The sequence below is a fragment of the Manacus candei genome, unplaced genomic scaffold (genome assembly GCF_025592945.1).
Source record: "Manacus candei isolate 608988 ecotype Guabito, Panama unplaced genomic scaffold, ASM2559294v1 h1tg000019l, whole genome shotgun sequence".
Lineage (NCBI taxonomy): Eukaryota > Metazoa > Chordata > Aves > Passeriformes > Pipridae > Manacus > Manacus candei.
Window position 1 is genome coordinate 7,025,014 of NW_026138067.1, and position 13,606 is coordinate 7,038,619.

At 41.2% G+C, this 13,606-nt stretch overlaps 1 protein-coding gene across 1 annotated transcript in view; it reads left to right on the forward strand.

Moving 5' to 3' along the window:
- Positions 1-2,588: 2,588 nt before the first annotated feature.
- OXR1 (oxidation resistance 1) overlaps positions 2,589-13,606 on the forward strand; it is a 266,285-nt gene continuing 255,267 nt past the window's right edge. Inside the window, exon 1 of the mRNA XM_051785167.1 lies at positions 2,589-2,660. The gene's annotated coding sequence lies outside the window, so the exon portion shown is untranslated. The remainder of the gene's footprint in view (positions 2,661-13,606) is intronic.

The window sequence follows — 13,606 nt, forward strand, 5'->3', positions numbered from 1 at the left end:
GAGGTGAAAGTCTGAGAGCCAGAGGCAGTCAGTGGTATGCCACAGCCTCAGATCATCAGCAATGTGGAATTATAGGAGATACATTTGAAAAAGAAAGCTTTTGCTAGAGCCTTCCCAAGTAAAATGAAGAGAGATTGGTAAAGTGCTGTGCTATTCATGGAGACCAAACCTGCACACTTTCTACATGCTGAGGAACTGTTCCCCTTCTGTCTGACAGAACACAGCAGATATTTACATCTTTGCTGCTGTGTATGTACAAAATACAACTCTATGGAAATTTCTGCTGAGCAAAACTTGACGAAGAAAGCAACAGCATCCAGCTTTAGATGGGTGTCTACCTCTAAATATAGTTCACTGGCTGGTACAGCAGATGCAGCCACCACTTACTTGCTAATTTGGTAATCTGCATCTTGGTGACGATGGTGTCTTTTGAATGCTGGAATACATTATCTTAGGCTTTCATACATATATATAACTTCATGCAATTACAACAGCATGTTTTAGGTAGGAAAGATCCATATATGTTTGTCTCTCGTTGTAAAAAGCAACTACATTTGACAAGTTCTGAAGAGATTCCTCATGGACAAGGAAAGGTGTGAGAATGAAAATATAGCTACCTCTGAGGAGAATAATAATGCAGACTTAAAAAAAGTACATGTTTTATTTGCCATTATTTTAACATTTGTTCCCATGATGAACAGTATTCTGTACTCCCTAGATAGTAAGACTCCCTAGTGGAAGTTACTCTCCTGAGACTCAGGACACCTTTCAGTCTTCTAATTTACCCAGAGCTGTATGATGGTAAAGGTGCAAGCTGTTCTAGGAAATTCTAGCCCTCCATTATCCCAAACATGAGGCTGCATTCAGAAAACTGCCTTTTCTATTTGCTCTGCTGTCTATCTCAAGATCAATAGCTTCACGTGAAAGAATTACATCATGTCCCCCCTCTCTTTGTACAGTTATGCATGTTGCATAGCTGACAAGTTTTTATAATACGTAGTGTGAAGGTGGCTGTTAGACACAAACTACAGAATACAGCATATTTCATGGCTTACGGAGAACACAGAATGGGGAGACAATTAATGAACATGATTCATTCCCTTTTTAATACTACATTCATCGCGATGTCATCTTTCATTTCTTAAAATACTGCAGCAGAGTAACCTACATAATCTTATCTAATAATTTATCCCATTGTATGTCAGTTTGCAAGGGAAATTGCTTCCTTGCTCTCTCCTTATTTGACATTAGTGACAAGTAACGCTTCCTACCCTGATTATACTCACCTACATGTAACAGAGGGTTTTTTTCTGCAGTAGTTTTTGCTGAAGGCTGTTAGAGTTCAGATTAAGATAAGCTTTCAGTGCTCCCCTCTCATATCTAATGAATTAAATGAAACTTTTTGAATATGGTAGTCTTGATTGTACATGTTATTGTACATGATGTCATTAGAATGGCAAGTTATCATGATGCAGATGTCATCTGATACTCTTTCTGAGAACTTGTTTAGTATTCACACTGTAAAGATTTTTTTGTGTGTGTGCAATAGCAATTTTCTATATCCATAAAAGCAGAATTTAGCAAAACCACTGAACTCCTGGTAGGGTAATACAATTTTAGGCTTGGTAGTATCTATAAATCTAAAGCAATGTGGTGCTGTCATGTTTATTCTTATCGGTCTTTTAGGAAGGCAAGGAATGATAATTCACAGCTTAAAACAGCAGAAACTCCCATTCACAAATACTTAGGGGGCTTTTAATTTCGACAGCTCTTAGGTTTGAAACGCAGTAGTGTCAGTGAGAGGTGATCATATATTTTCTCTTGCCGCATAGCTCTTCCAGCCTAGAAAATCGTATTTAGGAGGACTGTTCTTCACGCTCTTCGCCTCGGACCTGTGACATTCTCATCTGACTGCTCTGAGCTTCGCAGGAGAGCTCCTGTGTGTCCCCAAGCCTCGTCCGCACAACCTAACTCCTAGGAGCTGGATGGAGATGTCTCTGGAGAAGCACTGCATAAAAACGCTGCTGGGCATCCTCTCCCTCACTCTCTAGATCTCATTCCTAAAGGTGCCGCTTCACGGGGTGGCCCAGAGGTAAATGGCCCGGCCCCGTTGTACCCTGCCCGACCCGGCTCCGGGGCGAGGGCCACGGCCCTGGAGTGAGGAGCGGGCAGAACCCGGGGCCAGCCCCGTCAGACGCCCCCCAGAGCCCCCCTGGCATCCTGTGCCCCCTGCGCGCTCGGCGGGAGCAGCCGAAGCCGAGGGCCCCGCAGCGCTCCCGCCGCAGAGGCGCGGGCAGGACCCGGGCGCGGTGGCGCAGCATCCATCGCCCCGCTTCCAGAGCCTCTCCTCCGGCTCCGCAGGCAGGACCAGCGCGGCGGGAGGAGGCGCCGCTGGCCCGGGGCTGCGCGGAGCGAGGCGCCGCTGCCCCTTTAAGCTCCAGCTGTTCCATTCTGCGGTGCCTATTTTTAGCCTGTCCTCTTGGTAGCATCCAGCTCTGCCCGCTCTCTCTCCGCGCTCCCCCCGTCCCCCCCCGGTGGTAGGTTCCGCACGGCGGGGGACTGAGCATGTCCGAACGCGCTCGGCAGCGGCCGCCGCGCCGGGGCTGCGCTCGCTGGCGGGGCGGGAAGGGGGGCGCGGGCGCCGCCGCCGCCGCCCGCAAGTAAGTTTGTCCGCGGGCGGGAGGGCGAGGGGCAGCGGTGCCGTGGTGCCACCTCACCGCGGCAGGGCCGGCCCGGGGCAGGCGCTCGGGGGTCGGTGCCCCCCCGTCCCTGGGGGATGGAGCCGGGCGGGACGCGCGGCGGGACCGGCGGCACCTGCCCGCCCGGGCGGCTCGGTGCGCGGCTCGCCGCCGCCGCAACTTGTGGGCTGCGCGCCCCGGGGTCAGCGGCTGCGGCCTGCCGGCTCGGCTGGGCTCGGCTCGGCCACGGCGGGTCCCCGCTGCGCGGGTCGGCGGCGGGGGAGCGCATCCCCTCGGGGCGTGTGAACCCGCGGCCGCGCCGCCGGCGGCGGCAGGGACGGTCCGAGCGCGGTGCGATGCGGGAGCGCGGTGCAGTCCGAGCGCGGTGCGATGCGGGAGCGCGGTGCAGTCCGAGCGCGGTGCGGTCCGAGCGCGGTGCGGTCCGAGCGCGGTCCGCGGCTGTGAGCGGCTCTGAGGGAGGCGGGCGGCGGCGGCAAGGGCGCGATGCGAAAATACCGAGCGAGTATCGGCACAGCCCGGGCACCTCGGAGTCAGCGAGGCTGCGGTGTTCAAAGGAGTTTCTGATTTAACAGATGGTACCGCAGCAAAGAAACTGTTTGCGGAGGGGAACTGTAATGACACAGGTTTTTTACTCCCTCGTGTGACAATTTATTCTGGGTGTTCTTCTAGTTCAGCAAGGCTATAGTATTTTAACTTACTGGCAGTAGCAAGCCCCAAAGTATGCCCCGAGGTTTTTGCCTCTAAAAATGGGATTTTGTTATTAATTTTAAAAAATGCTTGTTTTGTTGTTCCGTTCATATGTAAATCAGTTTAACACTACGTGTCACTGATGTTTGGGAATGTAAACTTCTTAACGCTGAAAGCAGGATGGCTTAGTTTCTTCTCCTGTGCTCTGAAGCTGCTTCCCTTTTCAGAAGATGCTTCTTGCTGTTTGCAAAGTTGCATTAAGATAGTCTTCTAATTAAAATCATAGTAGGGGAAGGGGAATTTGAGGAGCTTTCTGTGAAGCAGATGTCACGAAACTTCTGCTTTGCGTATCACTGGCGAAAGAATAGGACTGAGGGTTAGTAAGGTCCTCTTGACGGACAATCTGTCTTAGTTTTCATTAGACCGTTGCGGTAGGCATTGTCAGTCTAACGATCTGACTTTTGACACTTTTACGGTCATGCTTATCTTTGCACAGTGACTTAGATTTGGTGGAGTACTCAGACCTGAATATTCACATAAGCTTAAAGGTCTGCATTGTCAGAATTTAGATGCATTTTAAAATAGTTGCAGACTCAGAACTTGCCACTTCTACTGTGTATATTCTTCATACTGTTAATTAGCGTTATGCAGATAAGACGAGGAGGCTGCTGTGTGATGGTTTCCGTACCTCTGCAACTCTTCAGCTGCTCCCTTCTCCCAGATGAAGCCCCCGCCTCCCCCCACCCCCCGCCAAAACACCCTTGCCAAACAGTAACAACTGAATTAGGGTTTCTGAAAGCTAGTCCGTGTAATTTGGATCTGGTTTGTGCATGAATAAACTGCTGTCCTGTCAGTTCCATTTTTTATGAGTATACAGTAATGGGGAAAAATTGAATTCTTGAGTAGATGCCTTTTGCCTGCTGCACAAGACCATAAGACAATGCAGCAGGAAAGAACAGCCTATGTTGACAGCATACTGAAAAATGAAGAGGGAAAATTTTGTGCATGGCAACCTGCCATTTTTCTTCTGTGATTAGGCTTGAACTGAAATAATACCAGGTATTTCAAAAATTAGATTGCTTAAAATGGCTGAAGTCTTCAAAGCTGGAATGTTAAAAATGCCCTTCCTTATGCTCTTGGAGTTTTGTTTAATTATTTGTGTTGCAGAATACTGTTAGGATGTTTTAATACTATTTGTTATAGTTCCAGAGCTCATACATAATAATACAATTATCATCAGCATCCTAACCAGATAAGCATTCTTTGATACTCAAAACATATGCTAATATAGCATATAAGGATATCCTTAGAATTTATGCTGTAGTATAATTCCTGTAGAGCCTCAGTCGATTCTTTGTTTCTTGGCCATCTTTGAGCCCAGCTACTGGAGATGAGAAAATTATTTGAGTGACAGTGAGGTTATATATTAATTGTTTGAGAATGTATAGTTATCAGCTGCAGTGTTTGCATAGTTATGTCTCCCTTCAGTCAGAAAAAAAAAAGTATCTAATATTCTTTCTCAGTGCATATCTTTCCTTGAAAACTTTTTTCTCCACTGTTTGCCTAATCTAAGGAAATATCTTCCATGCTTTGGTTTGGGTTTTTTTTGGTTTTTTTTTAATAATTTTTTTAATAAAGTATGTCATTTTGCATTGTAGGAAATCATATATACTTATGCCTCCTGGATTTGGAGAAATAACAGAAGTATGGAAAGAGATGTAAATTTTTTTTTGTTTTAGTTGAATTTCATTTAAAAACAAAACTTAACCCTCCCCCCCAAAATAAAACCTCAAACACTCAAACCCTATTAATAGTGCCATAAGACATTTTCATAGGGAAGTGACAATTCTTTAAGGCTGGGAGCTGGAAGGCAGTAATCTAGGATTGTCAGCACTAATGGGCTGTTAATTCACAAGGTCTCTGAGCACTTATATTGGTTGATGAGCTACTGTGACTTATTTCCTCTTTACCCTTTAGTGAGTTGCTGTTGTTTCTTAAGTGACTATAGCAAAAACATTAAATTAAACATATTGAAACATATGGGAAATGGCAACCTTAGAGAAGCAAACAGTTACTACTACCAAGTGTGGTCAAGTGTCAGATTAGCACAAGATTGCTACGTGGATGTGAGTGGGTTCACTCAGGAGATACTGATACTTCTGTTTAATAGAGCCATTTACTTAAATTTGGGATGGCTTCCTTGTTCACTGCAGCGGATATTTGTTATAGTAGGGTGTCTCTGGTATGTGAACTGTTGCCATCAGGGGCAGAAGGAGCAGTTTGAGATAGGCAAAGAATTGCACATGTTCTGAAGCTCGTGGGGAAGAGCTTTAGGTGTTCAAAACAGACATTGCTATTTTGATTTTATTGGTGGTTTTTTGTGCCAGGGACAGGTGCTTACATGGTGCACTGTAGCAGTGAGCTGCAAATTACCCTGCTATTCTAGCATCTGCTCCAAAAAGTTTTACTGAAGATTAGACACAGATACGAAGAAGGCATCTCCTGGATATCTCATGATGTGCTATGGATGTGTAATACAGTTTAAGACAGGAAGTGATTTGATCTGCAGGCCTCTGTCACAGAAAGAGCTTATCCTTGGCTGCAGTAGTACAAGTAGTGAGTTTCCGCTCTATGTGAGGTTACTGCTTGTCTCTCTCAACTACACATTGAAGCAAGCGATGACCTGCTTTCTTACATTGCTCTGGCAAAACAGAGATAGAGTATTTTATTTCTTTTTTTGGTTATTCTACTACCTGTTAATAAATAGGGTAAAATCAGAAGATAAAAGAGAAGTAGGTTGAAAATCATAAAGTTGGGTTAATCTTCCACAGTTATTGTACTGAGAACTAATTTAGGTTTGGCTCCTTATCTCTTAAATGGCACGAGTACCATTCAACTCCACTTTGTTACTCCTACGAATACACTCAGTTATCTTTACTACATGAAAGGAGGGGGGTGTTAGACATGGGAGCAAAGGGAAGAGAGGACAGCTACCCATAAGCAGGATGTGTGTCATAATGGAGTTCTCAGCAGAGCCCTGAACGTCTGTCCCAAAACAAAGGACTGGACCTTCTCTGGGGCCAATATAATGTCTTGTCCGCATAGCCCAGGGGTGGTAACATGAAGGGAAAAAATGGGATTGGGTGAGTTCCTCTGAATAGCTTGAGAACATGAAAGGTGCATCGGTCTCCTCTTTATTTTCTTTTTGCTGGGCCTGTTGTTTTCAGGAGTGGTTGGAGTGGTAAGTCTAATCTGTTTTATATATTTCTGGTAAGCTTTTATGACCCTTTTATTCCATATGATTTGGGTTCTGTTCTCTACATCACACCCCCCCCCCCCCCAAGATTGGTACCTACTGAGTACTAGTTAATCAGCATTGGAAAGCCTGACTGTCTGATTTGAAAAGGAGAGTCAAACTTAAGACTTGTGAAGGAACAAGTAGATTTTCCGAGAACAGCCATGGGCATTGTAAAACTGGAGGGACCTGTGCAGTGACTTCCCATGTAATAGAAACTAAAGGACTCGAGTAAATTCTTGATTGTATGAGACTTGCCACTTAGAAGTTATTCTTCATTAAAAATTTTGGAGTAAATCCCTCTTAACACTGGTGAATGCATCCAGATCCATTGTGAGCTCTCCAGTTATTCATTAGCCTTAGTGTTTGCTATTACTAACTAATTTTTAGGTTAGTGTTGTTTTTATTGAACTTCCATCTATCTGCCTGTTTAAAGAGCTATATATTGTCCAATATTTTTTATAGGAAAATCTGTATCAGTTGATGAAGACCTCTTGATAAGACTGAGCTCTTCAAATCTTTTGCTGTTTATGTATTTTCAGTCCTGTTTCATTTTTGTGGCTGCTCAGTTAGACTGTTTTCTGTCCCTTCGAAGCTATACCTACTGTGTCCTGGATGCAAATGCTTTTCCTGAATGTGCAGTAGCTTCACACACAAATAAAATGTTAAGGGCATAAAAAAGTTAGTGCCCTAGTAGGAAGAACAGAACATAAAGAAATCTCTAATGGTGAAGTAGGTACAAGTCTAATACTTAGTTGGTAAATCTATCAGTGATCAACAGTGAAAGATGAATGAAAGAAGAAATTTTGAACACTAAGCAGAACCTAAGATGTTAGCAAAAGCAAGACCTTTTTCTGTGGAAGATGGGAACTGTTAGTCTCTGAATGGGAGTCTTAGTCATGCAAGATCCACTGTTGTAGTTTACACATCCTTCAATAATCAATGACCAAAGACTAACACTTGGGGTCAGCCTGGGACATGCTCCTTGCGTCCCTGTGAAGACACAGCTGACATGTTTGCAATCATGGATGTGAGGTATTTCTTACTGAGCTTTTAAAACAAAGCTGTAGGAATTCTGTATCAAACTTGGGATATCTCTGGAAGACAAAGTATTGCCTCTTGAAAGTGTGGGTAGCTTGTTTGTTCAGTTGATATTATTTGTACACGCTTTTGTTCTGGAAGAACACCTTGCAGCCATCAGGACATAATTAGAAACCATCTTTTCTGTCTTCCGTGTGTGGTCTCACCCATGAAAGCACAAAATTTGGAGAAAAATTTACCACGTGAACAAATACAGGACTGCTTAATTGATGTGCTTTTTCTTTCTAGACACTTTATGTATACAATTCTCATTCATTTTGCTGTGAATTTGACTTGTGGAAACAGAAAAGAATTGTCTGTCTCCTCTGCTCCTTTGTATAAAATGCTTTTGGAACCCATAGATGTGAAACAAATTTCATGGATAAAACATAGTTCAATTTAAGTACTTCCGTAGATAATAAGTATCCAGAAACCTTTACATAAACCTTTACATGCATATAAATATAAGACTTTGATACTGTAGTCAGAATTGTGTTTTTCCCCAGGGCATAACACAACCATGTCTTCTTCCATACCTTCTAAAATAACAGTAAATACATTATTAGATATTCTTTAATCTAATCATAGCTATACAAAACCTTAGTAATATATCATGTTTCATAAATAATACAGAGCATACTAAAAATCTTAGAATTTATAATCACCTCTTTGAAATTGGCTTCACTTGTGAGTCTTCTTTCTACTTCCTTTGTGATTTCAAATTATTAATACTGTTATATTGCAGAAAGTTATATTTGTATAATGTTGATATAAACTTAATCTGTGCAGTCATCTGAGTCTTTGACAGTTGAATTCCAAGTGGTCGTATGTATTTTGTTGCACCAAAAAGCCAGGGCATCCATGTTGTTGATAAAAGGACATTTCAAGATGATTGATCAACTATTATCACAGCTTCTGTAGCTTATGAAAAGAGAAGTTATAACAGCTTTTAAATCCCCTTTAGAGGAGGAAACATTTCTTATCCAGGAGTAAAAACAGCAGTAGCAACAAAAATGAATGCAATGGGAAACAAAATATACTTTTTTTCTTCTGGTTTTAGTTCTCCATTGGGATCTTATTGTTAGTCTCTGTGGGTTTTCAGTAATTTTATCTGGATTATTACTATATAGTTTCTTTTTTTTTCCCTTTTTTTGTTTTTCCTGGAGTCAGTGTAAACACTAACTGCAGTGAAATATTATGGCCTTAGGAGTAATACTAATTCATTAGTAGTCAATCTCACTTCTAGATGAAACCCCAAACCCCTTGTACTTTCTGCTTGAATAGTTTTTGAAAAATAACACTAATTTTTTATGTGGTCTTAAACTACTGATAGAAGTCCCACTCATACCTTCTGTTGCCATTAGTATATCACGATGGCAAAAATAGTGTCTTTCTTTGCATACAGTTTCCATATGCCAGAAAGGGTGATAGTAGCAAGAATTAGCTGGTCCGTGTGGAACACTTGACTGTGAAACTCTTCCCTTGTGCAAACTGTCATACCTCCTTTTTTTCTTTCTTCTTTTTTTTTGTTTTCACTGAGATCTACTTCACCTGAAAGCTTACATATCTGAGTTTGTGCTCCACTGAGAAGTTTTATCTGAAGCAGTGAGAGACTTAGGCACCTCTAAAATGAGAATAGTGGAATAGCTATGTGTAAGAAATTGTAAAGCAAGTTTTGAAGTGGGATTAACTGAAGTGGCATTAACATTTACTACACTTGAACTTTTACAGATGTAAAATGAAGATGTTACTAGCTGCACAACATAGCATGATATGAGAAGATAAGTTCATTAATGTTGGTAAAATAGTCTGAATCTGTAGTGATGATCACGTTGGAGAGGCTCATGAGGAAATTGATACTTCTGGCATCCTAGCAGAGCTTAAGTGGAGTACCCTAAGGCTGTGGACTGAACAACTCTGATCAGACTGGATCCGGATACCTTATCTGCTTACCCAGTAAAATATGTCCTTCCTGCTCTCTGAGTGTTGAAACAGTCTTGGTGGAAAGAAATTAAATGCTCTGTGTCAAGCTGTTCATGCATCCTTTTTGAGAAGATTGTTTAAACAATTGGTGACCTGTGGTTCTTAAGTGTGTTGAAAATAGCAGCTGCAGCATATGAGGTGTTGGTACCTGGTGAAGTCCTCATCAAACTGCAACCAGCCTTCTGAATTAGGGGAGAAAAGGTCCTTATACAGATAATGGGACCATGGGAGAAGAGATCTATGTAGCAGTATACTACGTATAAAAGTCATTGCTAATGTATAAATAGTGAGAGTAGGTAAACACAGAAAGGAGCAAGAGAGACAGAATTAAGATACAAGAGGTTTTGATTTTGGTGTGATACTTTTCCTTACATCACATAAAGGAAATAGGCATCAAAATTATATTATGTGTGTGCTGGAAGTCTAACACATATGTACATTGTATCTGACAGCACTAGCAGAGTCTCCAAAATGAGTGTACTCAGTGATGGTGGCAGCAGATGTTTTTGCACAGGTGGAGAAGCAGCATGGCTGGATGGAGTTTGCAATGTTAGGAAGGAGAGTGATGTGCTGATGAAATGTAAGCAGAGACTATAGAATCATAAAATGGTTTGGGTTGGAAGGGACCTTAAAGATCATCTAGTTCCAACCCCTTTGCCATGGACAGGGACACGTCCCATAAACCAGGTTGCACAATGTCCCATCCACCCTGGCCCTGAACGCTGCCAAGGATGGGGCATCCACATCATCTCTGACCAGCCTGCATCTTGAGGATCTACTTTGACACAGGAATGTGGCACAGTGAACACCACTGCAGTTCTGTCACCATCTCCTAATGCTGCTCTTACCAGTGTTGAAGTAAGTTTTGTGCAAGGCTTAAGTCATACCTAGAGATAAGGCTTGACCTTACTGAAGCTTTAAAGGGAAGGTATTGGAAATATACAGTCATATTGAGAAATACACAGAAAAGATACCCTTACTTTCCTTCTGTTTTCTTCAGATTTCAGGGTCCTGTGAGTGACAGGTGTCATAAAACTGTAGCACAGGCAGAACACAAACTTGTTGCTGCTCTTCCTAATATACTCTCAGTCACTTCTAACCACTTCTATTTCTCAGGTACACCCAAAGGCAGAGATTTTTTAAGATGTTGTGGCAATGGGCAGTAGAAATGAATTCCCCAAATGAATTGGCATGTCATCTTCTCTGCCCTCTTTTGGGGAACATAAAAGACCAGTGGTTGGAACCCATGGGGTTTTCTTCAGCTGAAATAAATGAAATGTTGACGAAATCTGAAAGTTCGCATTGATAGGTAGGAAATTGTTCCATCTCCATGAAGCTTGCAAAGGATCACTGTCATATCTTCTAAATTCCTGTAACTGCTAATTGCATCCTGTTTTCTAATTCTTCTTTGCAATTATTTTAGTTACATCTCACTATGGCAAAAGTACCTGCCTCTTTTGCTGTCTGAGTGAATCCAAGAGAAGGAAGAATAAGAATAAAAATACTTAAAAAATTCTTTATTTATTTCACTTTCTTGTAATAGTCATGTTGTAGATCAATTTTCTGATTTTAGTTTTCCAAATTCACACCTATTAAATCCTTAGATAATAGGAAGATTTGGCTTTAAATAACTTCATACGACAAGCACAATAACTTTTTTTCCAAAGATCTCTAAATATTTTCAAGGTGCATTAATTCATGTTTGCCAAAATGAGCCAGATCTATACCTGTGTGAGGTCAAAAGCAGACACCAATGTACTTTAATACATCTAAGTTAGGCCATTTCATGTTAACTGGATGCTGAAACACTGACACAGATTGCCTAGAGAAGTTGTGGATGCCACACCACTGGAAGTGTTCAAGGCCAGACTGAATGGGGTTTTGTGCAATCTGGTCAAGTGGAAGGTGTCCCTGCCCTTGACAGGGGATTGGAACTAGGTGATCTCTAGGGTCCCTTCAAACCCAAACCATTCTATGATGATTAGTAGAAAGATTTAAAGAATAATCTGAATAAAAGTGATGAGAATGACTTTTTGATGGATAAATGAATATAAATTGTGCCAATCTACAGAAATACAGACTGAGATGGCGTGAAACAGCTTGCAGTTTTTTCTATGCTTGTACCTGACATTTTATACCACAGTGCTTGCACAGTGGCACCATGCAAATTTCAGTGCATCAAGCATTCAGTTTCCATGCCAGGATTAAATTACTCAAGTTTGTTTGGAGTTCTAGACTGTTGCAATTTTAAACCACTTGTGTTTTGTCATGTGTCTTTGTTTAGGAAGATTCCTATTCCATTTAATAAAAATTGAATTGTGATAAATTAATGATTATGACCAACCCAGAGCTGCAGGACATCTGAAGCCTGCAAATGTGTTACGCTTAAGATACTTGTAACTGACTAACTTGCGTGACAATCTTATTACATCTTCCACTCTGTTCTTGGTGTATTGTTAACCATACCTCCCTACAGGTAAATCAAGATAAAATGATAGGTTTTCTTCCAAAGAAAACAAGCTAATCATCCACTTCTTGATCGTGGGTGAGAAATGCAACATTATTCCTGAAGGACTTCAAACTATAACCCTCTGTTTTCTTCAAACACACATCTATTGATTTGTGCAAGAGCAAGTTAGGAGGAACACAGGAAAATCTTCTTCATTTGCCTGGTAAATCATTACAGCTAAGACAAGATTACTGTCATATTGTATTGATCATTCCTTAACATTTGACATTTAGAAAGAGTTTCTGTTCTTTCTTTAAAACTGTAATCTTCTGTGTTGCTTGTTTGGATATTGTCTCACCTAGGCTCTTGATGTTGAAGAGAACATACTTGTATTGATCCATAAAATATACGTATCAAAGTGTATGAAGGAAAAGTTTGACTGTGCAAATGAGCATTTGCATTTATACAATGTAATAATGAGTTAATGTATTTGTAAGAGTACATGACTTCTAATTATGAATCCCAATACAGGATCTGAGGTGGCCATTTGGCTCAAAAACTTCTTCCCATCCACTCTTAAATCATCTAGCCTGCCTCTGCATACTTTGGTTTTTTTGAATCTTTAGTCATTATGGGTATAGTTGTAGTGATGCTAAAAGGCTACACTAATGGCCTTTTTTTTAAAAAAAGGCCAATGCAAAAGAGTAGTTTGTGAGACCACTAGGAGAATGCTTTAAAAATTGTTATACTCTGTGTGCTGTCACATAAAGAATGACTTGAGTATGGTTGGTTAAAGGTGAGTTACAAGAACAACATTTAATTTCAACTTTAAATTAAGGTATTAACTAATAGAGCTTGGGACAGCAGATTACAGAAACTATGGCGTAGTCTCTTTCAGAGTACTGCTACATTGAAATTCATGCCTAAGCTTGTATTTTTTTTTCCTCCTTGCATGTTATCTATGTTTGGAGATTCTAGTTCTGGTCTTTCCTACCAACAGATGCTAATGTTAGAAGTTTTTGCTGTGACTTTATTACCTAAACCCAATAACACTGTACAGAACAGCAAGCAGCTCTTCTGTGTTTGCCAGCAAAACAAACAGATTACAGGAACAGAGTAAAAAACTTCCTTCATTCTCTTCCAATTGATTTAATTCCTGGTAATATCTTGTTTATGTTTGGAAAAGAATGACCTTGAAACATTGCAGTTCACAGTTCAAATCTTTCGGTCGATATTGTCTTATATACTGGGTGACCTGAATAGAAAATAATGAGTAGACTGTAGAATCTTTTGTTGTTGAATTACTTATTATCTTTTTCCACATCTCTATATTTGTTATATAAAGTACAAATTTAGTATTGTGGACTCAATAATGACATCTCCCTTTCCACAGTCATAGTTCTTACTTAATAC